Raw genomic sequence first — 22,419 nt, 5'->3', positions numbered from 1 at the left:
TCACAATAATTTTAGTTATGTTTTTCTGTTACTTCAAAGTAACATAGATTGCAAAAAATTGCTAAAAAGGTTTGACAATTTCATTGAATTACAAATGTTAAATTCCAATTATTATTATTTTTAATGTATTTCTATAAGTGGACATTGATGTTATTTTGGGAAGTATTGGAGAGTAAAAACTAAATTGCTTAAGGAATGTGCTTCATCCCTGATGCTGTGGAAACTCTCAGTTTTTACAAAGAGGCCCTAAAAAGAAACACATTAATATTGTCCTCCACCTGTGAACCATTGAAGTTGCTGCCACAATTTCTGGATGAATACCCCACTGTTGAAGGCTCATTAGCCAGGCTATCAATCTGAAGGAAAATGAAGACCAAAGAGCATTCTGCAGGGGTTACAGAAAAAGTAATACAAATGCATGGATTAGGAATTGTGTTCAAAATAATATAAACTTTTGGATGTCCCATTAAGCACAGTCGGACAAAAAAATCAGGATGTGGAACCCGTATTACATCACCCACACACTAGCAAAGAAAAGGCTGTTCTTCAAAACTTTACTTAAACAAAAAGGAGACTTGTGAATAAAGCCACACTAGGCCCAACAATCTCTCAAAGTGCACAAATGTAAAACAGCCTACAGTGAAATATGGTGAAGGCAGCATCAGGCTGTGGGGATGTTTCTCATCAGCAGGAAATGTAATTGGAATTTTTTAATGTGCAGAAATGTATTTGGTACTCTCTTCATTCACATGACTTATCCTGCTAAATGTCCCAAATGCCCGAACTGAATTTGGAAAACTGTATTTCATGTTCCATCTGTTTGAAATGCCTTACTAAATTATTTTCAAGTGAAAGAATTTGTCCCCCTTGGTGTTTTTTAATCATTGATGAAAGACTTTGAAGCTGATTCCTTGACCTGTCAATGTTTGTAGTTTTTATGAGTGTGAAATATGATTTATATGTGTTTTGCTTATTCAGAATAATTAGATTGGCTTCATTTTGTCTGTTTTTAAGGCTGAAGTAATGATTTGCTGCTGCCTATTTTGGCCTGGACCCTGTAGAAAAACTGTACCTTTCCTGGTTAAAAAAAGGTTAAATAATGAAGTTTTATGTTTTGTTCTTTGTGGTTATTTTTCTACACATAATATGCTGCCAGAAACTGCATTAGAAATATTGTGTTCAGTTGTTACATTGGGACTACAGAATTAGACATTTTGGATTATACAAAATAATTATTCACATAAAGTCTTTCTTTAGGTGGGATAATAAAACAAGAAACCAGGCAAGCCTAGTTCAGCCAGCCCGCAGTAGAAAGTGCTGCCCTCTCGAGATTCAAATACAGGTTGCTCACGTGAAAGGCTGTGTCATTAACCACTACACTGCATTTGCCAGGTGTCTGTACAGCTTCTTGCCTCTATCCTGAACAAATCCTCTTTTGCCACTGGCCGTTTTAACAGTTAATTGGCCATTTGTGAATTACATTGATACAGTTAAACTGACTAACGATTCTTACTAAGTTTACCTCCACCACAAATAGCGTCTATGTATGGCATTTGCCACTGGCCGTTTTAACAGCGTATTAGCCAGTAATAAGCTTTACCGGTATCTACTAACTTACTGGAATAGTCATAAGATTTAAGCAATTACTAGCGAGTCTGAAAAAGCTATTTCATTTCATGGCATAAGAACTAACTTTTTTCTTTCATGGCAAAGCAACATACTTTTTTCTTTCATTTGTGAATGACATTTACACAATAACTATCAATAAAGGCGATGATAACTAACTTTTTCATCAAGTGAAAAGACGAGAGAATCGTGGAATCTACCAGAAATAATTAATAAATATCATTGTTTTCTAACAAGTTAAATTCTAACTTGTTGTCCACATGAGAGGCACTCTCTTTAACCACTACGCCATGGCATTACACGTTTCAGCAGTCGCTAGACTCCATTGAGGATTGTATTAGACTGACCAACGTTTCTTATTAAGTTTATCTCCACCTTAGCATCTATGGACTGTATTGCTTTTGCCACTGGCTGTTTTCAAAGCTTATTAGCCAGTAGTAGGCTTACTAGTATCTACTAACTTCTTAGGAATAATTATAAGAATTGAGCAATTGCTTGCGAGACTGAAGATTAACTTTTCCATGCCAGAAACAGTCGCAATATAACCATATACAGTTTCAGTTAAGGCTTACTATAACATAATTACTCTATCCTGCCCCAAAACACATGCACAAATGCATACTTTGAAAATCCACCAGAAACAGTCGCAATATAATCTTTTTTTATTTTTTTCAGGCTATAATGCAGAAACTGACGGTTCTAGTCAGCAAAGTTTTTGTCTAAGCGGAATAATTCATAACGCGTACTTCGCTTTGCCCGCGAGGAGATACGAACTCGGGACCTATAGTTCACAAGTCCGCTTCTCTAACCACTACGCAATTTAACAAGGGTCGGTCGGTCGTTTGGTCGGTCGGTCGGTAAGAGATATTTGCTCTTCTTGGCCAGCTCTGCTTACGCGGTCCGGCAAAAATGTCACTGTGAATCTCAAACCGGCTGCCATCCACCACGGGAGTGGGTTGCGGGTGATTTAAATTAGGTGGCCAACAGTCCCAGTCTCAGGGTAAGCAAAGCAAGGCCCCGCCAGGTAGAATTTATGCTTTGGTGATTTGTTAAACCATGAATGGCTTTCCTGTTATCCTAGTCTTCATGTTATTGCACTGCACATTTGGGCAGAAATATCTGGGAACATGACTACTCTGCAATGTAATGCAAAAAAGGTTGTACCCAGAAAACAAGTGTATGGGATGTGTGTCTTGGGTGAGCTCAGCTGTGAAAATTGTGGATAAGGAGGATGTACATCTGCAAACTCTCTAAGGAAGAAAAAATTCAAAACCCGGATGGTGAGTAGAGTCCATAGAGATTATTCAAATGCCTTTGTTGACTAGAAACATGTTTTTGCTGAGCCCTAACACGTTTCGATGTAATTAACTTGCTGTAAAAGTATGTAACTAGAGATAAGCTGATATTTTGCTACTTCAGTTGAGGTCCATGCTATGCTGACACTAAAATGCCAACTGGTGATGTTAAATTAAAGCAAGAAAACTGACACTGAGGATGCAGTAGCTACATTGCAACTGGAGGAGGTACCATTCAGCAAACGAGAAACATGGTTCTCTTTATCCCTTGACTGTTGCAGGCAATATTCCTCCCATATGTAAATAGTTAAGGTTGTCTGGAGCTGACTGGTCCTGCTATTGAACATTTATTGTTGTCAAAGTTAGAATTCATTAATTTGAATGGTTACCCATGTTCAGTGGCTGAAGACTGGGCAGGAGTTGCAGAAAGAAGACTTAACTTGCTTAACCCTACTGATTTTTTTTTCATAATCCATGCTTGTGAACAATAGTTTGGGGATGCCGTGTCCAGATATTTAATTTATTTATGATAATAACCAAAATCGCTTACGTTATACAGTTAGGTCCATAAATATTTGGACACAATTTTAATAATATTAGCTCTGCACGCCACCATAATGGATTTGAAATGAAACTAACGAGATGCAATTGAGGTGCAGACTTTCAGCTTTAATTTAAAGGGTCGAAATAAAATATTGTATGAAACATTTAGTAATTGCAACCATTTTCATACACAGTCCCATTATTTGAGGGGCTCAAATTAAATTGGACAAATTAACACGATCTAATTTTCAATTCTAATTTTCAATATACAGGCAATGAGTGCTTGAAGTCTGGAACGCATGGACATCACCAAATGCTGGGTTTCCTCCTTTGTGATGCTTTGCCAGGCCTTTACTGCAGCTGTCTTCAGTTGTTGTTTGTTCATGGGTCTATCTGCCTTATGTTTTGTCTTCAGCAAGTGAAATGCATGCTTGATTGGGTTGAGATCAGGTGATTGACTCGGCCATTGGAGAATATTCCACTTCTTTGCCTTAAAAAACTCCTGGATTGCTTTCACAATCCAGGAGTCATCGTCCAATTTTAAAGTGAAGCGCCATCCAATCAACTTTGCTGAATTTGGCTGAATCTGAGCAGACAATATATCCCTATACACTTCAGGATTCATCCGGCTGCTTCTGTCTTCTGTCACATCATCAATAAACACTAGTGACCCAGTGCCATTGGAGGCCATGCATGCTAATGCCATTACACTGCCTCCACCATGTTTTTCAGATGATGTGGTATTTTTCAGATCACTCAGCTGTTTCAAGGCTTCTCCATACTTTTTTCTTCCCATAATTCTGGCACAGGTTAATCTTAGTTTCTTCTGTCCAAAGAATGCTCTTCCAGAACTGGGCTTTCTTTTTAGATGTTTTTGGCATCTTATTTGGCCTGTCTATTCTTGAGGCTTATGTATGGTTTGCACCTTGTGTTGAACCCTGTGTATTTGCTCTTGTGAAGTCTTCTCCTCATGGTTGACTTGGATAATGATATTGACTACCTCCTGGAGAGTGTTCTTCACTTGGCTGGATGTTCAGAAATGTATTTTTCACCATGGAAAGGATCTTACAACCATCCACCACTGTTGTCTTCCGTGGAAGTCCAGGGCATTTTGTATTGCAGAGCTCACCAGTGTGTTCTTTTTTTCTCTGAATATACCAAACTGTTGATTTGGCCACTCCCAGTGTTCCTGCTATCTCTCTGGTAGGTTGTTTTATTTTTTTTGCAGCCAAAGAATGGCCTGTTTCACTCTGCACTGAGAGCTCCTTGACCACATGTTGTGGGTTCACAGCAATAGCTTCCAAATGAGAATGCTACAGCTGGAATCTTCTCCAGACCTTTTACCTACTTAATTGATGAAGAACATAGAAATAGCCCACACCTGTCCATGAAACAGCTTTTGAGTCTATTTTCCAATTACCTTTGGTCCTTCGAAAAAGAGGGGGCTACATATTAAAGAGCTTTAATTCCTAAAATGTTCCTCCAATTTGGATATGAATACCCTCAAATGAATGGCGAGAGACTGGCTGCATTTCAAGGCCATATTCATTATTTTACAGTAACTTGAATACATTTTGGTAAAAAGCCAAAATAACAAAAATTGTGTCAATTTTATATCTGGACCTAACTGTATGCGCCAATATTTTTTTTTACTTAATGGAAATATTTAACCACAAATTTTTTTAAATATTTAAGAAAATAATAGGCCATCATTTTGACGGAATAATTAAAACATGAAAGGAAACAAATATAATGTTTACAGAACAATGTATAACTTTGAATGACACTCATTATAAGGTTTTCAAATTTGCCAAAAATAATTTTGACATTTTGTTGTCCCCTCTATACTGACCAAAGCAACTGTCATCAATGATGAGAAGCAGCCCCGTAGCATGATGCTGAAACCACTATGCTTGACCTTAGGGACTTTGCACTTTGGATGAAGAGCCGTGTTGGGGTTGCACCAATATATCTTTTATGACCAAGATGTTCTCATCAGATCATAACACATTTTCTCATATGGTGTCTTTTTGCAGTCAATACAGGCCTGGATGTTATTTTTTGTGAGAAATTACCTCTTTTGTCTTGTCCCGCTGCCCCACAGCTCAGACTTGTTAAGAATGGAACTATGCTAGGAGAGTCCAATACATGCCAGAAATTCCTGCATCACCTTTAAGGTTGCTACTAGCCTCTGGGTAGCATCCCTGATGAGCGCTCATTTCCCTGTCATCAATTTTGGAAAGACTTTCCTGATCTTTGTCATTTCTTGGGGTCATTTTGCCTCAACCTCTTAATGATTGTCTTCACACTGTGCCATAATAGTACAATAATAGTGAAAATAGTACACAAACAACATATCAAATGTTTTTGGAAAAATACATGCCCATTTAGAATTTGATGCCAGCAAAACATTTAAAAAAAGTCAGGGACAGGGGCATGTTCACCACTGTTTTGCATCAACTCTTCTCTTAACAATACTATGTAAGCATTTGGGAACTGAGGAGACAAAATGCTGTAGTTTTGAAAGTGAAATGTTTTCCCATTCTTGCTTGATATAGGATTGCATCTGCTCATCAGTCGGGCTCTCCTTTGTCGTGTTTTTCATTTAATAATGCGCCAAGTGTTTTCAATGGGTGGTAGTTTAGCACCCGGACTCTTTTACCAAGCTGTTGCAATACGTGCAGAATTTGGTTTGGCATTGTCTTGCAAAAATAAGCAAGCCTTATACATTGTTCCTCCAAAACCTGTATATATTGTTCAGCATTAATGGTCTCTTCACGGATGTGCAAGTCACCCATGCCATGTTCACTAATGCACCCCAATACCATCATGGATGCTGGCTTTTGAACCGTGCGCTGATGAGATGCCGGATGGTCCATCTCCTCTTTAGTCCCGAAGGATGCAGCATCCTGATTCCTCAAAACTATTTCAAATTTTGATTTGTCACACCACAAGGCAGTTTTCCACATTCTTAAATAAGCTTGGGCCCAGAGAAGGCGGGCACATTTCTGGATCTTGCTTTTGTACATGCAGCGACATACTGTGTTCACAGAACACTTCTGGTTTTCAGAAGTGTTCCTGAGCCCATGCAGTGATGTCCACTAAAGAATTGTGTCACGGCCAACCAATATTAGTTTTCGGTCTTGTCTCTTGCTTACAGAGATTTCTCAGGATTCTCTGAAACTTTTAAAGATATTATGTATCTTTAAAAGATAAAATAGGAATAATATTATGTAAGGAATTTTACATTCTCAAAATAATTTCATTATTTGCCTGCGTAGTTTTTCACAGTGTGAACCCTCTCATCCTCTCTGGTATTCTAATTCAAGTAATTAGTTGTGAGATGTTCCACTAGGTTTTTTTTTAGCATTACACAACTTTTCCAGTCTTTTGTTGCCCATGTCCCAGGTTTTTTGCAATGTGTTTTTTGCAATGTATTGCTGGCATCACATACAAAGTGGCCATATATTTTTCAAGAAACAATAAAATGTGTCTGTTTCCACATTTGATATGTTGTCTTTCTACTATTTTCTACTGAATGTAGGGTTCCAAATGATTTGCACATTTTGTTTTTCTTTACATTTTACACCGCGTCCCAACTTTTTTAGAAAGAGGGTTTTACATATTGCCTAGTGTTTTTTTGTGAATATAACCTACCTGAAATACTTTGAAAGCACAAAGTGAAGGCCACATCAAGAGTTTGACCCACGTGTGTGCATTTGTGTGTTGGGGGGGGGGGGGGGTGTGCTCAGAATTTCTTATTCTAAAAACCTTGAAAAGATGGGAAGAGATGGGAAGAGAGTGTGTTGTGTACAGTATATCCAATTGACTTAATTTGCTGTAATCAACATCGTTGTTATGAAGTCTTAGATTAAGAAAAAAAATTTGCTTAAGAGGAATCATTTAGATATGATTTCCTCAGTTGGTGTTGAGATGAAGAAACATCTCCTTGAGCATACATGTGACTGTATTTTTTGGAGCGGCCCTGTGGACAGATAAAGGAGTGATTGGACTCAAGGGGATATGGCAAGGACATGTGGAAGCCCGCCTCTGGTCACTGATGACAATAGCAGGGAGACTTTAAACACACACGGTCTGACTCCACGCTCTGATTTAACAGGTTGCGTAATGTTGCAGAGGGGGCTAGAGACAGGGGCTATTGAGTGGGGCAACTGAGGCTCACTGGAAATGGGATCAGCACGTCACACTGTTCTGCTTCTCACCATAAAGATGCCGCGGGTGCAGGAGTACGGTTCAATCCTCTGGAAAATGGTCTGGAAAATGATTGAAAGAGAGAGAGATACATTTACATTTAATTTGTTTCGAAGATGCCCTTTTCCAGAGCGACCAGTGGTGAGTGCATAAATGTTTTTGCACTGCCCCCACATGGCAAGCAAATCTCGCATCTTAGAGTTGCAAGCGCTGTGTTCCAAAATGCTAAGCGTACAGGTGTTAGAGGGAAAGAAATGGGACGCGTTGTACATAAGTTTTATCTTTACCTTTCGAACCATCCTCCTTACTGTGTGTTGGAGCAAAATACACCTCAGTCCTCTTCCAGGCAGCTTCATCACTGCTTCAATTAATTTAAAATTCTCAATATTTGCCTTAATATAGGAGATGGATATTTTGACTAATGTAGACAATTTTATAGCTATTGCCAATACTCCCGGAGGACCCAATTCATCACCGTACGTACAGTTACTTAAATTGACACTGAAGCATTGTGTCTAACATACTTGGTAGAACTTTCTAGCATCATGTTCAACAGGGTTTGCACAGAAAGATCCTTCTGGCATCCTTTTATCCATCATAAACTGATGCTAAATCCCAAATGAATCCCTGTCAGCATGTGAAGTGAGGGCCAGTTTACCAGAGTGTAAAGATCACAATAATAGGTGTTGAAGTGGGCATTGGTGACAAAGTGGATGGCATTGTGGTAAACTACATCTAATTTATTGAGATGAATTTCAGGTGAAAATCTGTAAACACCATCACCTAAGTCACTGACTGACAGGTTGGTGATTTTCACAAGAGCATGTTTTGCAGCATGGGTGAAACACACTATAATTGTTGAGATAGGAAATTCATCACACATCTATAGCAATGTAAAAGGTATGGCAAAAGAATGCATTCACTACTATAATGCTAAATTGTATTCAGTTATTTGATCAGGCACTGTCGGGACAACTCAAATAATATTACAAATGTAACAGAATGATTTTCAGTGATCCTCTGAAACCTCGTCCGACCTGTTACCCACTTTCATTCATTCTATAACCCCAGTAACTTCCCTAGAGGCACTTCTGATGGCTAACACAAACACCCACCACCAATGGGATGCTAAGGCCTGTTACAGTACCTCTCACATGAGCCAAGTGGACCCAGATAAAAGTCTTCCACAGTGGTAGCTGCTCACAACCACGGAGTGAGTGGTGAGGTCCAAGTGTGTGTGTATTTGTGTGTGCATGCCTGGGTTTGACAGGTTTGATATGTGTGTGTACTTTTATTCTCCCTCTCTCGTTCTGTTTTAAGTGAAGTTCTGTTACCCACTTGAGGAATACAGGGAGTTTTAGAACTTTAACAATTGAACTGAAAGTTGTTGTCATGGCAAAGTTACCTTGATAGACCAATTTAGCTCTAAAACCAAGTTGCTTTCATTGAACTGCAAAGAGTTGTTACTGGCAGGCAAACATGTTTTCCCAGTGAAACATCTCACAGAACAATGCTGTAATGTCATAAGGGGATTTGATCACTTTTACCTGCTCTGACAACTTTCAGCTCAAAGGAAGAAATCATTGATCAATATAAACGTGTGGGCGTTTGGAGAGAAAAAGTGGATTGATCAGTAATCGTCCCTCACACTGGATGGAGACAAATCACAGGCAAGAAAGTGAAAAGTTAAGTAGGACACTGTCAGATGCTCCCAGGGCTCGAGTCTCAGGGAAACTGCACCACACAAATGGAAGAGAACAGAGGGAAATGCTTGGGGAATAAAAAAAAAAAAAGAATAATTAAAAACTCAAATCTGGATCTTAACACGAGTGGGTTTTTAAATCCAGCAACAAGATACACTGGGATTGGAGAGTGTATCTGCCGTAGGCTGTTAAAACATTAACCACCGCTGTCTGTCCGGACTCAGGCTTTTCCTCCTGGTACGGTGCAGTATCCTCTGCGGCACTGGGCTGGGGAGAGAGCGAGTTTGCTCCTGCTCGCTACGGCCCTGTGGGAGCCTGGCTTCCATGATGAAGTGTTTCAATGTTCTTCAAATGCTTGGCTGAATCAGAAGGCTTTGAAAGGGAACCATCCACTGGGTGATTCAAAGGTGTGCATACAGGGAGCTAGCTAGGTATTGTGGCTATAGCTTTGGGCTTGTTACTGTACTGAGTTTGTCACCAAAAGAGGAATTCTGAGGAAGTTAACTAGTTCTACTGCCCTGTTTTGGATTTGTTTGCCAAAATAACACGTTGTTGTTCTGACTTAAGTTCAGACACAATGCGTTTAGTGCCAATTGTAATTACATATAAGATATCTTATCTACGCTCTGTAGTCCATAATTTGAATGTTTCTGCCATATTATTCTACTAGATCAAGAGCGTATGACCAATGCATCTAATGGTAGATAAATTAGATTCTGTTTTAAAGCATTTGGCAGAATGTCACTCATGGTCGTGGACTGCGTACTATTTTATTTCAAATGTCTATGTTTAGAGGCTTTTATTAGCGATAACAGATAAAAGCAATTATTGTCACTGACTGTGTTTCAGACTGCCAAATTCAAGTTGGCTGTTAACAAAAAGACAACTAAATCTCTTTGATTCACAGACAAAATTCAAGGGATTTTTATTTATTTTATTTTTTTACCATAACAGGTTGCCAGCTTTGTTCAGGTTGCATATTTCAATAAAATCGAAATATGAAGTATGTTTTGATAGGCTACAATTGAAATCGTAAACAATAAAAAATAATTATCAAAATAATTATCATATAGCAAACTGCCAATCCATAAACCTTCTGACTGTAGGTCTAGGCCACAGATGAAGGCTTTATTCAAGTTGAGAAAGTTTCCCACTGTAATCCCGTTCTCCACATGCAGACACATACATTCAACTGTAAGACTACTTGACCCTCTCCTCCTCTGGTCTTCCTCTACTTCCATTCATACGGGTGGTCTAGCAGGCAGATGGGGAAGATGACGATAGCAGGGATTGGCTAATGCCTAATCTGCTGTCTCCTTGCCAGTCTGGACCACTGAAAGAGAGAGAGGGAGAGAGAGATGGAGCCAGCTAGATCGCGCCAGCTGTCAGATGGAGGAGAGGAGAGTCTTTCATGGTCCTGCGCACACAACAGCTGCAAAGGGCTCGCCTGCTCGGCTCTGCATTATTAAGCATCTTTTTAGTTTGTTCCAGATGCAGGCCTAGCTGTGTTTATCCAGCCTTTGTGCATTTCACATTGCCCTCCTCCTCCCGTTCTCTCCTCACTTTTTGGGTTTCTTTTTTTTTTTGCTGCTTGGCGAAGTAAGCATATAAATTGTGTTCCAATATGGATGGAACAACCAAATACATCAGCATTCACCCCAGCCCTCTGGACATGGGAGATTTCTTGGCTTAACAACGCATTTTGTAAAAGGTGGGAAACATAAAAAGGACAATAATAAGTAGCAATGTACATTTCCTCTCCTTAGAAATGATCTACTCCGGACATTGGCAGGGTTGTTTCCTCACTTTAGGATATTGGATGATTGTCACACATGAACAGTGTAGAAAACGACATTTTCTATTTCAATTGTGTTGTCATTTCAATCTACTTGGCGCTGTCACACACAGACACACACAGACACACACACACTAACCTTTTGTGAAAGCCAATCTTTAAAGGGGCTAATCTGAGCTTCAGCCTAGTCTCTCGTTAGGTTCAAGAGGGTTAACACATTTTTACCTCCAGAACAGCCCTCCTCGTTCTCCTTTCATGTCCACATTTGTTCGGTGGATGTCCAAAAATCTACAGAGGCTCGTCCCGATTCAGTTGGGATTGGTTAGCTGGAGAGCTGGAGGCTTTTCAGTGTCTGGCATCTGTTGTTCCTCATCCCAGAGCTGAGCTGCTGGCAATAAGTTAATGGCCAAGCTTGGGATGCAGAGAGAGAACAGTGGCTGATTTCCCCAAAGCCAACGCACCAATCCCAGCTCACCACCATCTCCAGATGAGCCACCAGCAGCTAGAACATTCCAGCTAATTCTTCTCAGAGAATTTCTCTTCTCAGAGGAGCTGAGGGCAGATGTTGCTCACTTTACTGTTGTCTTCTCCATCGCCTCTCCAAATGTTCAGCTCTGTCTTTTGGTGTTTTGGGTTTGGTTCGAATGGTTTGATTTAATGTGAATAAAAGTCACTTTAAATAGCCAGAACTGTCATAGTAATATGAATAAGAATACAAACGCATTTTTACCCAGAGTACCCATTTGTGTCTTTTGCTTTTCAGTTAAGGGTTGACAGTTTCATGATTTGTTATTACTGTCCCTGCTGCCTTGATAATAGTGAAGGAGGCTGCAAGGGTTTAATAACTATCTTGTGACCCTAGGATAAGGCTGAATCTATGTAACTGCAGAGGAGGAAGCTCAAATGAATGCCCATGAAAATGAATAAATGGATACATTGATGATGAACTGACACATTAGCAATACAAATTGACAACAGATAATACCTTTTCAGAGAATTACTGGAAAACTTACACTGGGACTGCTTCTGTTTTTGTTTTGTTTTTACATTTAAGCTGGAAATGTTACGTAGTTCATACTGTCATCATCATCATCATCATCATCATCTTCTTCCGCTTCATCCGGGGCCGGGTCGCGGGGGCAGCAGTCTAAGCAGGGATGCCCAGACTTCCCTCTCCCCAGACACTTCCTCCAGCTCTTCCGGGGGGACACCGAGGCGTTCCCAGGCCAGCCGGGAGACATAGTCCCTCCAGCGTGTCCTAGGTCTTCCCCGGGGTCTACAGTTCATACTGTATTTATATATAAAAATAACGTATTAATTAATATTAATAAGTTATTTATTTTAATACATTGTGTTTACTACAAGCCGCTTAACTTTATTGGCATAGCAACATACATTTAGAAATGATAACCAACTTTAACAAAACTATGAAAAACATGCATTGTTGTGCTCTTGTCTTCTTTGGCACTGCATCCTATTCCTTGGATGAATGTAATGATTATTCATTAGCATAATTTGTGTACAGCTGGTCAAAGAAACAACAAAACAAAAAGTCTTGTTTTTCTGATGAAATTACAAACTGTGACTGGCATATTCAAATCAAAACGTTCTCCTTTCTGACAACCACAGCAACACACTCTTGACAGCTCAGGACCTTGAATCCCACAATGGATTTGTCCGTGACACATCATTAATGACAGTCATCTTGATGATAGCAACACATTATCATATCAGATCACGACTGTGTCGCAATCATCACCCCCTTTTCCTTTTAATGAAACAGCAAAGTTGACACCGCATGTCAAAAAGGATGTGAGAGTTTTTGAAATCATTGTGAACCTCGTCTCCCCTTGCTACCTTAGTCCTCTCTCACTCTATGAACAACTGAGGAGAAAATGGCTTTGAAATTATACTAATCTCAAGCAATTTCTTTCACTCATTCTTTCTCTCTGTTTCTTCCTTTTACTCGCTATCTTTCTCTCTTCTCATTCCTACTTGAAAGTCAATGTAATGAGACAGCTGAGTAAGAGGAGGGAGTCTGACTTAGTCTCTACAGAGCACCAGTTGTCTGCAGTAGAAATGAGACAATTCCAGAAAATGTATATTATTTAGATTACTTCCCTTAAAAATATTTGCCTCAGCTTTTGGGACGAGATGCAATTATTTGCCAGATTAGGTTATTAAGATACTAACATCAAGTTTGGAAGTAAACAATGCAGGCCTCCACTTAAACAAGCAAATGAGAATGGAGGTGTTTCTGACCTGCCATACAAAGGCAGTTAATAGTTACTGTGCCGAGGACTGATGACTGAAATTAAATAGACAGCTTTCAAAGGGAAATGGAGAGAGCTATCGCCAAGTACAGAGCTTTTCTGTTTTAACGGGCGATTATATCTTGAGCTGAGATAACACATTTTCCATTGCAAAAACATAAGAAACATACTATTTCATCATTGCATAAATGTTTATTGCAGAACGTATTCAAATGTTATTGGCATCATTATTAAAGTGGGGACAGCTCTCATTTTTAATATTGTGCCAACAGAGCAGACTGTATTTATTGGAACACTTAAAATCAAATACGCATTTTAGATACTGACTATACTATCTGAGTCATTATTTAACTATTGTCATAAAGTAAAAATGACATTAAAGACATCCAGTATTTGGATTTACCTATGTCATATTTTTGTCTTTTATTTTCTTTACCTAATGTTAAACAAAAAATTCTGAACATCATGAGAAAAACGGTTCTTATTGTCACATGAAGAAAGTATATACTGGATAGCCAAGCGATTTCCGGCAGAAAATCCATGGTAACCTATGGCTGCAGTCCAGCTACAGCCAAAATCAGGCATAACAACAGCTACTTGAGCCAGGAACCCAGTTCAGCCAACCCGAGAGCTTAATAGTCTTAACAAACAATCCACCACTTATCAAAATCGGCATCCAACAACATGCAGCACACTCAACCATGAGGAGGCTTGAGTTAAGCCGGTTAAAATAACATGAGACAATACAGGCACAACAGCTTCAGCTCTCCCTTTTGATGCCTGTTTAATTTGAATGGCACAATGGGCTGAATCCTGTTCTGATGCTCGACCAGAGGACCGCAGAGCTCTGTCCATCTCCCCTACACATCAAGGGCTGCTGGAAAAGACTGGGCCCCTTGATACTGTGTGGGCTCGGCTGATAAAGGCTTATTGTAGGGCATTCCAGTCAGGCTGGATCCCACTCCCCAGAAGGGACATGGGACAGACATTAAGGCAGGCAGACACTAAAAACTGGAGAGAGGACAGAGGGTGGGAGACACAAAGAGCGAGTGAGAAAGGGGGCAGAGAGAAAGTTAGCAAAGCATGACACCTTAGCCCTAGTTCAAACACCAGTCTCCCTATACCAAACAAAAACAATTATTATTGCACTTTCTTTTTGAAAGACTGGGGATACAGTGTTGTCTGTAACATGAAGTGCATCTTGTCAGCCATTGTTGAAAGTTTGTTAATGTTTCTGTGTGTGGGAGTTAATCTACTGTGGGAAATGCATATAAATAGATGTTAACCTGAGACTAACGTCAACACGTTCTTTCACAAATAGCTCTGTGTGCATTTGTTGTAGGGACATTACATTTGTTTTACTGTCTGTAGGTTACTTCTGAATCTGCCATTTGTGTTTGATTAGAAAAGGAGAATCATTAAAAGACAAAAGTCTCAATGTCGTTTGTAGAACCCCAAAGGTTTGAGCTAGTAAGGAATAAGCCAAACTTTGTACTCCAAAAGTACAGTGTCTATGGAATGATATCCTATATTTGTTATTACTTGGTTGAGAGTCACAGCCAGTGCCACATTTGAGTTAATTCTGTGATGCCTTTTTTTTCTGATGTTGTCTTGAAAATGTCAACACCAAATTGTTGGCGTCACAAACTTACAAAAATAACTCAGTTGGAATAATTTTGCTGTACAGTGCACACAAGCTTCACAATTTATTGAAAGGTAAGCTTTGCACCCTTTTTGTACGAACAGAAGATATGCATACAACAGACCCAGAAAACCTCTAATTTCATCAGTGTGTGATATGATACTTTTCAATAATAAAGCCTGCCTTGGCATTACCTCACAATTCACCAATCAATATTAGGCCTGAGAAGTCCCTGAGAAAAAAACACCCGCCTCATTACATTTAGTAGTTACAGACCTCTCCCCTTTTTAGAAGGTTAAAAGACAAATCCAAATTGGTTTTTATTTCAGTTTGTTTTGGACCTAACATTTGTTGTAACAGCTTACATTCAGTTATCACAATGGTTTGGTATCTTATTTTATTATCTCAATTTATTTCAGTTTTCAGTTTTAGAGATTTCCTTACTTTATTCATTGACTCTATGGCACAGTTTTATCTGCAAACACAAATAAGTAAAAATATCAGAATTATTATCTGTGGACAATGTAATCATGGCAGGTTCAGAATGGCATGGACAACCACACATAGACATCTAAGAGATGACAAGTTCAGACATTACAGAAAGGCTACATTACAAGACTCTTCTTAATTCCTTAGAAAAAAAGATTATGAAATCTGAAGGTGCGTTACTGAGATACATTAACATAATTTTCCCTCTCAGTTTTAAACAGGTATTGCAATTATAATTATTAGTTAATTCCTGATAAAACAAATATTTGCCATAAATCATTGTGCAATACTATTATACAGCCATATGATGTCATATCAGCCAGTCTTCCATGGACAGAGTCTGCGAGTTAATGTTTTTTCTATTTTTGTAATTTGAACGTATCAGTATTGGTTGATGAGCAATTTGGCCACACTGACAACCCAAAAGACATTCTCATCAATCTGCAGTTGCTCAATATTTGTATGGGCCTGTGACCATGTATCAATCTACAGTATGAATACCACTGCATACATTAACATTTTTACCATTACGAAAATAATAAATACCACCATTGTCTTTGAAAAAAATTACTTGTGAATGGATTCAGTGTGAATATAATCAGTAGCTTGTCAGCTGTTTCGGATGGGGGGGCATGCCTTATTCAATTACAGTGGGCATGCTAATCATGCAATATGATTGCTAGTTATGGAGACAAGGTTAAATACTTATTTAAGCAGTTTGTGCTTTGTTCATTCAAATCAGTTTATGATCAGCATTGTGGACAGTTATAACACACTGCATATGTTAGAAAGCATAACCTGGAAGCTGACTGGCAGTCAAAAGAAAATAGTTTACTTTTACTGACAATCTACATAGACCGACATAGACTGTGATTCTCAAATAGCAGGATGGCCTTCCCATGGTCTGCATGTTGAATAGTTTTTTTATTAGACAACCATACAGAACAGCTCAGACAGGTAAGTACAGTAATAAACTGCTACTATACTATGCAAAACCACAAGTGTTAGAGGAGATAGATCTCATTAGCGCCCACCTTGAAGAAGTAAGCAGAATTAGAGCAAAAGCACATTAAAACCAATTGTCCCCTCCAGCAGAAGTTAAACTTTTGTTCAACCAGCTGTAGAAACAATATTTTAGTTTTAAAAAAAAGTCATGTATTTGGCAAAATGTTTTCGTACTCTATTAATTTTCAGTTCTCATTTTGTCATTTCAACAGAAATTGAGTGGACTGTGCAGAATTTTAGCAACCAGGAAATGGCCAAGGCCACTTTGCTTGCCCAGTCTGCCAATGATCATTTAAGGGGAGATTATCATGTTTCTTAATGAAGCCTACGGATGAGAGGGAGGGTGCTGCTTTTCCCATTTCACAAAAGAAGATATTGCGCCTTCTGTTGACCAATGGAAACTTTATATTTTAAGATGCACTTTTGTATGTACCCAGAAATTGCTGGTGGGTAAATGCTGTGAAACTATATCACTCCACTTTTACTGCCACTTTGACAATAGCTAGCCATATTGCTTTACCTGTTTTTAGCAGCAATAAAGATTACTCTGATTTATCGGTATATTTAGCAATGTCTCAAATTTACATGCTGTAGTTTAAAAACATTGTTGCTAGTGCTAAAACCAGGACGTCATGTCTTTATTCTGGCATCTTCATGTAATTTTGTCATCAGATTTAATACTATCTCGGCCACGCTTTGCAAACAATGCCCATGCAAACTGCATATCGATTAAGGAATAAACTTATTTTTTGCTTTTGCTATTTTAATTGGTAATCAAAGCCCTTTTTAAGTACTAATTTTTTTTAAATGAATAGATATTTAAAATTAAAATTGTATTGTCTTTTAATGCAATTTTCCTATAGTCAGATCTTAGACATTTTAGTAAAATCAGTTGTCAAAACATTTTCATATATAATCTAGGTGGGTTAGAGGGTTTTCTTATTTGATCATTTTCCCGTTTCCATGCTTTTATCAGTTTATTTAAAAGCTCATAGACATGCATACCTTCAAACAGCTCCTTTGTAACCCATGTGTGTCACAGACAAGACATTCCAACACCTCTGTTTTCAAAACAATCCACAAAATCCACAGAGTTGAACTATTTGTTTGCAGCTCAAACTGTTCAGTCGCAACTGTCGGGAGGACATTCCAGTGATGTAATTGGATCTCATACAGTATATCAAAGTCACAGGCAAAACTTCCTGCCTTCATGAACTGTATAACATTAGTTTCTAGCTGACAAGGTTGGGGTTTTAGCAATGACTGATGGTCTATAAGAAAAAAGGAGATAAATCTCTACCATCAACCCAGAGGGAGATATGCCTGTTAGAAGTGACAGACTTGCCAGTGTTTTTCTAATGCCAGGCTGTTTTAAGTTGATATTTAGAGGATTAAAATCACAGCACATCATTCTAGCTATGTAAACACGGCAAACATAAAATAGGTTAAAACGGTCATTTGTATCCAAAAACATTATTTTGGACTTTGTCCACTGACATTTTTATCAACTTTTCTCCATATGTGAAAGAAAAATCTCCATTGGCAATCTTTAAGTCATTTCTTTTGACTTGGCTGTTGAATGCTGCTGAAATTTCCTTGGTGTTCAGATTTCCCACATTTGCCTCTCTGTCCTCTGGCCATTGACAAGGGGCACAGTCAACCAGCATGCTAAAACATTTTTAAGCAAGACACTGCCACGGCTTAATGAAAGTTATGTAAGTGACTCAAAATAGTTGTGTGGAAGCATCTTCACATACATTCATGTTGATTACAAGATCCGCATGTTAGATTATCAAAGGTAAACAATCAAAAGGTGATGTAATGTTTCAATACAGAAGTTAATCAACAGGCTGACTAAATTATTATCGTTACAAATGAATGCCTTTAACTTCTGCAGAGGAAGGCATTGACATTATTTGTGGTTTCTTTAACACAAGAGGTCGCTGTTAAGTCTTATTTTAACCCAACACTAACAAGTAACAATGCAGCCAGCTAAAAGTGCTTGTTTGAAACCAGTCGGTAGATCAGGCAAAGCACTCACTGTGCCAGCCAGCTCTTGATTTATATTCAGTTCCACTCACCATAAATTCAGCATCTGTACATTAAAAATAGTTGTTTGAAAATGTTGTTTCTTGTTTTGAAGGGATGTGGTTGACCTCATGGTATTAAACTTTCATTTAAGGTGCTGAAACATGATTGAGGTCCTATTACTGCCACCCTGTTAGCTGTTGAGGCAACTGATACTCACAGACTGGTTCTGCTTCTGTGAAACATTTTACCATGGGTTCATCAAGGATCTGACATAACCTTTGAACTCAAGGAACTTAGCTGTCAAATTGTTCCTGCAGTCTTTCTCTTCAGAGACATCTATTCCTCATAGACCCCTACACACTGAGCCCAAACACACACACACACACACACACAGGATGTACCAACACACTAAACCAACTGAAACAGCACACCCAATACAAGCACTTGCAGCTCTTTAACATACAGTAAGTACATACAGGGTCTATTCATCATATTAAGATTTTAGTTTGATACAGTTTTAGGCACAATAGTGGAAAAACATATCCGCTTGAATTGAATCAATAACAATAAATAGTAAAATAAGAATATTAGATAAGTATGCTCAACCCTTTTATTTTTACTATGCTTTAGCCAATACTACTGGCTTGATGGTTGTAGCCATCAGCAATTATCCCATTAACAATCCCCATAATTAACAGACTTTTATCATTTCAAACATCATATCTCTAATATAGACTACTGATATTAAACTCCAAGCTCAAGTGTTCCGAATATTTTCTCCCAAAATAATAATTAACAGAAACCACACTAGACAGCAAGTATTCATTCTTATTCTTTTTACATTCGTATTACATGGGAGACATCATTATTGTAACAATGATGGATTGATACCGTATGGATGTTGTATCATGAATTACTCCAAAATCCATTGCTTTAAAGGAGAAAAAGGGCGGAGATCATTGAATATTAGATATGTGGAGTCCAGTGTTGGTGATGTCATCGAATACATTGTTGCGAAACAGTCTTTCTTGATCCCAAATATTAAACTGTGAATTTGCATGGTTTCTCTACATCTTATCAGAGTTTGCTACAGACAAACCTCTCGTGATTCTAAGCACAGAACACCAGCCATCACTGTAACTGCAGCCCCACCAACTGGCCAAATGATGTCTCACCATAAAAAACCAACAGACTTCTCCCTCTAATGATATTCACTAAATGATTACTCACATGTATCCCATTGCAATGTCAACATTAAACCGTTTTTGTATGTATCATTAGTGTGATCTTAAAAACAAGTGGGAAAAGACAGGCACGTCTCAACCACCCCCCCCCCCACCCCCGCCCCCCAACCCCCCACCATCTCCTACCCCTCGGAATGGTTGACTTCATGGTATCCATCATAATGCATCTTTAATGACGTCAGGCCAAGAGCACAGGGTAAAATCACAATAGTGGCCTGGGGCTGAAACCAGCTAAAATGAGGTTCCTCTTCCCCCAGTCCCATGTGGAGGGAGGCGTACAGACACACACATGCACACACACACCGGCCAAGAGGGAGAGAACATTACACCCATCGATCGCTGGGGCTGTACCCGGCTGGCGGCCACTCGCTGGTTTTGATGGATAAGTTTGTACCCAAAAATCTCTGAGTTGTTCGGTGGTGGGCCTTGGCTGAGAAACTGGGAGATGTGTGACAAACAATGGACACTTTGATTTATAGGTTATTCTGCCTGACTGGAGAAAAGACAATCTTCAACCAAATTTGTTTTCAATTTCAAAGGCTTATAGACAAGTTATGAAAAGTTAAGAAACCTTGCTTCAACTCCACCCTGAATTTGATAAGTGAATCAAATAAACTATGTGCATTTCTATTTATTTGTGCCAGGCACAACTTGCCTGCGGTTAAATTTCTCTCTGTCTTTTCAAAGTTTGCATAATGAAATATTACAGTATTTAATAGTGTCGTTAACCATAAGACAATCTGGGGACATTCAGTGCATAGTTATGTTAAATATAACTCTGCTGCAAAATTGGTTCACAATGCTCGGAGCGACAATGAAAAAAGAAACATGCAATGAAATATCTTCTATTTTTCACAGCATATTCACAGTCTTTTTTTTTCTGTGAAACTATACAATAGTGTGGCTTGGAAACATCTTTCATTTGCGGAACCCCCAGCCTTGACCCCAAGGGTCAAAGTCAGTCAGGCTCTTCCTGTCTGTGGCTTTTCCCAGGATCCCCTGCCTTTTGACATGTCAGCACCTCTCCTGTCTCCTCACCAACTCAGGATGTTGCTTTTGCCTTCCAAGAGTTTCCTGAAACCTGAGAAAAAAAATTATGTTTCCATGAAAGGGTCAGCTAATGTTAAAAATGAAATACCATTAAATGTTACTGTTGTTTTTTTTATTCTTGTTTCTATTTACCCAAAATAAAACTGGTGATGGGCTGTACCATGTCCTGACTAATCCCATTTGTGGATATGAGAATGTGGAAACCTTCCTTAGCTGCACAAAAATAACTATTCCTATTATGGGCTACAAGAAAATGCATAATTCAGCTGCCCTTTCAAAACTCTAGCTCACCATTTTACCCCCAGCTTCAAGTCTGTTGAACAACAAGTTGCGACACTGAAGTCTTTGAATACCTACATATTGAACATATTCATAACTACCTTCACCCTGTTTGACTTATGTACAGTTTAGGTTAGTCAAACAAAGGGACTACAGTAACCTTTTGCTCAAACATGATCAGCCAATAGCAAAATGATCTTGGTAGCTATCACTTCTGTTCAAAGTTAAACCCCACAGTTTATTGCACATAAAAGACAAAGAAAGGTGATTTAGCAGAGAAGTTAATGTTTTATATTGAAACAGTGAATATATAATATGGGATAGAAGTGTCTCATTTAACGTATAGTTTCAGAGATCATAGTCAAGTCATGGTAAAAAGGCTTTCTGTTTTTTTTTTTAATCTATGCTTTTATAAATGAAATGCTTATGATGAATAAAACATAGGTCTAAACTCTCAATAGGTTACACACTTGTCATCTACTTGTAATACATTATGTTGTGCAAAGAAACCATGCATTAACCTCTACAGGAACTGCAAGAAAATGCGCTGAAATCCGAAGCAAAGTTTCCTGCCAAATAATTAAGCAGAACATTAAAACAGGGTCATGTTTCTAATGATCAGATTAGAGGGAAGGCTGGACCATTAAGGACGATGCTGCGAACCAAGCAGACGGGGTTTATACAGAGGTGAGAGGAAACAAGGCCCATCATTAAACACTATGCAGGTGCTTCTCCAAGTACACAGGAAGAACGAGTGAAGATGACCAGGCTACACTTGCGGCTCCATCTGTCTTGACAATTTTGCATTGCAATCAAATTGCCGCTCGGATAAAAATGCTTTCAATATGTTACTAGTAAAAGTATGCTTCATTCCGTCAATCCCTTTAATTTCATTTAGGGCATTATTCAATTCAGAGTCGAAAGTAAACAATTACTGACAAAACATGAGGCAGTTTCTCATAACAGTTTTTATTTTCTTCTTTAAAAAAATTTAAAACATTTTACCCTGGCTTTTATTCCCCTGTTGGACAGCCCAAACAGTGTGTGTATATTAATGGAAGCCCTGTCATTTCACATTCATTAAAAGCAAAGCTCCAAAATTAATAATGTAAAAATATGGGTTTTAATTAGTCTTCTATTCTGTCCAATGTACTTAAATGGGATCATCTGCTCCCTAATGCCCTTTCACTTAATAAAGAATTAGCCTGTGATGTTTGGAGCTTGACAGGTAG

Source organism: Esox lucius, chromosome 6 (genome assembly GCF_011004845.1).
Source record: "Esox lucius isolate fEsoLuc1 chromosome 6, fEsoLuc1.pri, whole genome shotgun sequence".
NCBI classification, from domain to species: Eukaryota; Metazoa; Chordata; class Actinopteri; order Esociformes; family Esocidae; genus Esox; species Esox lucius.
Note: the sequence above shows the minus strand (reverse complement) of the source record.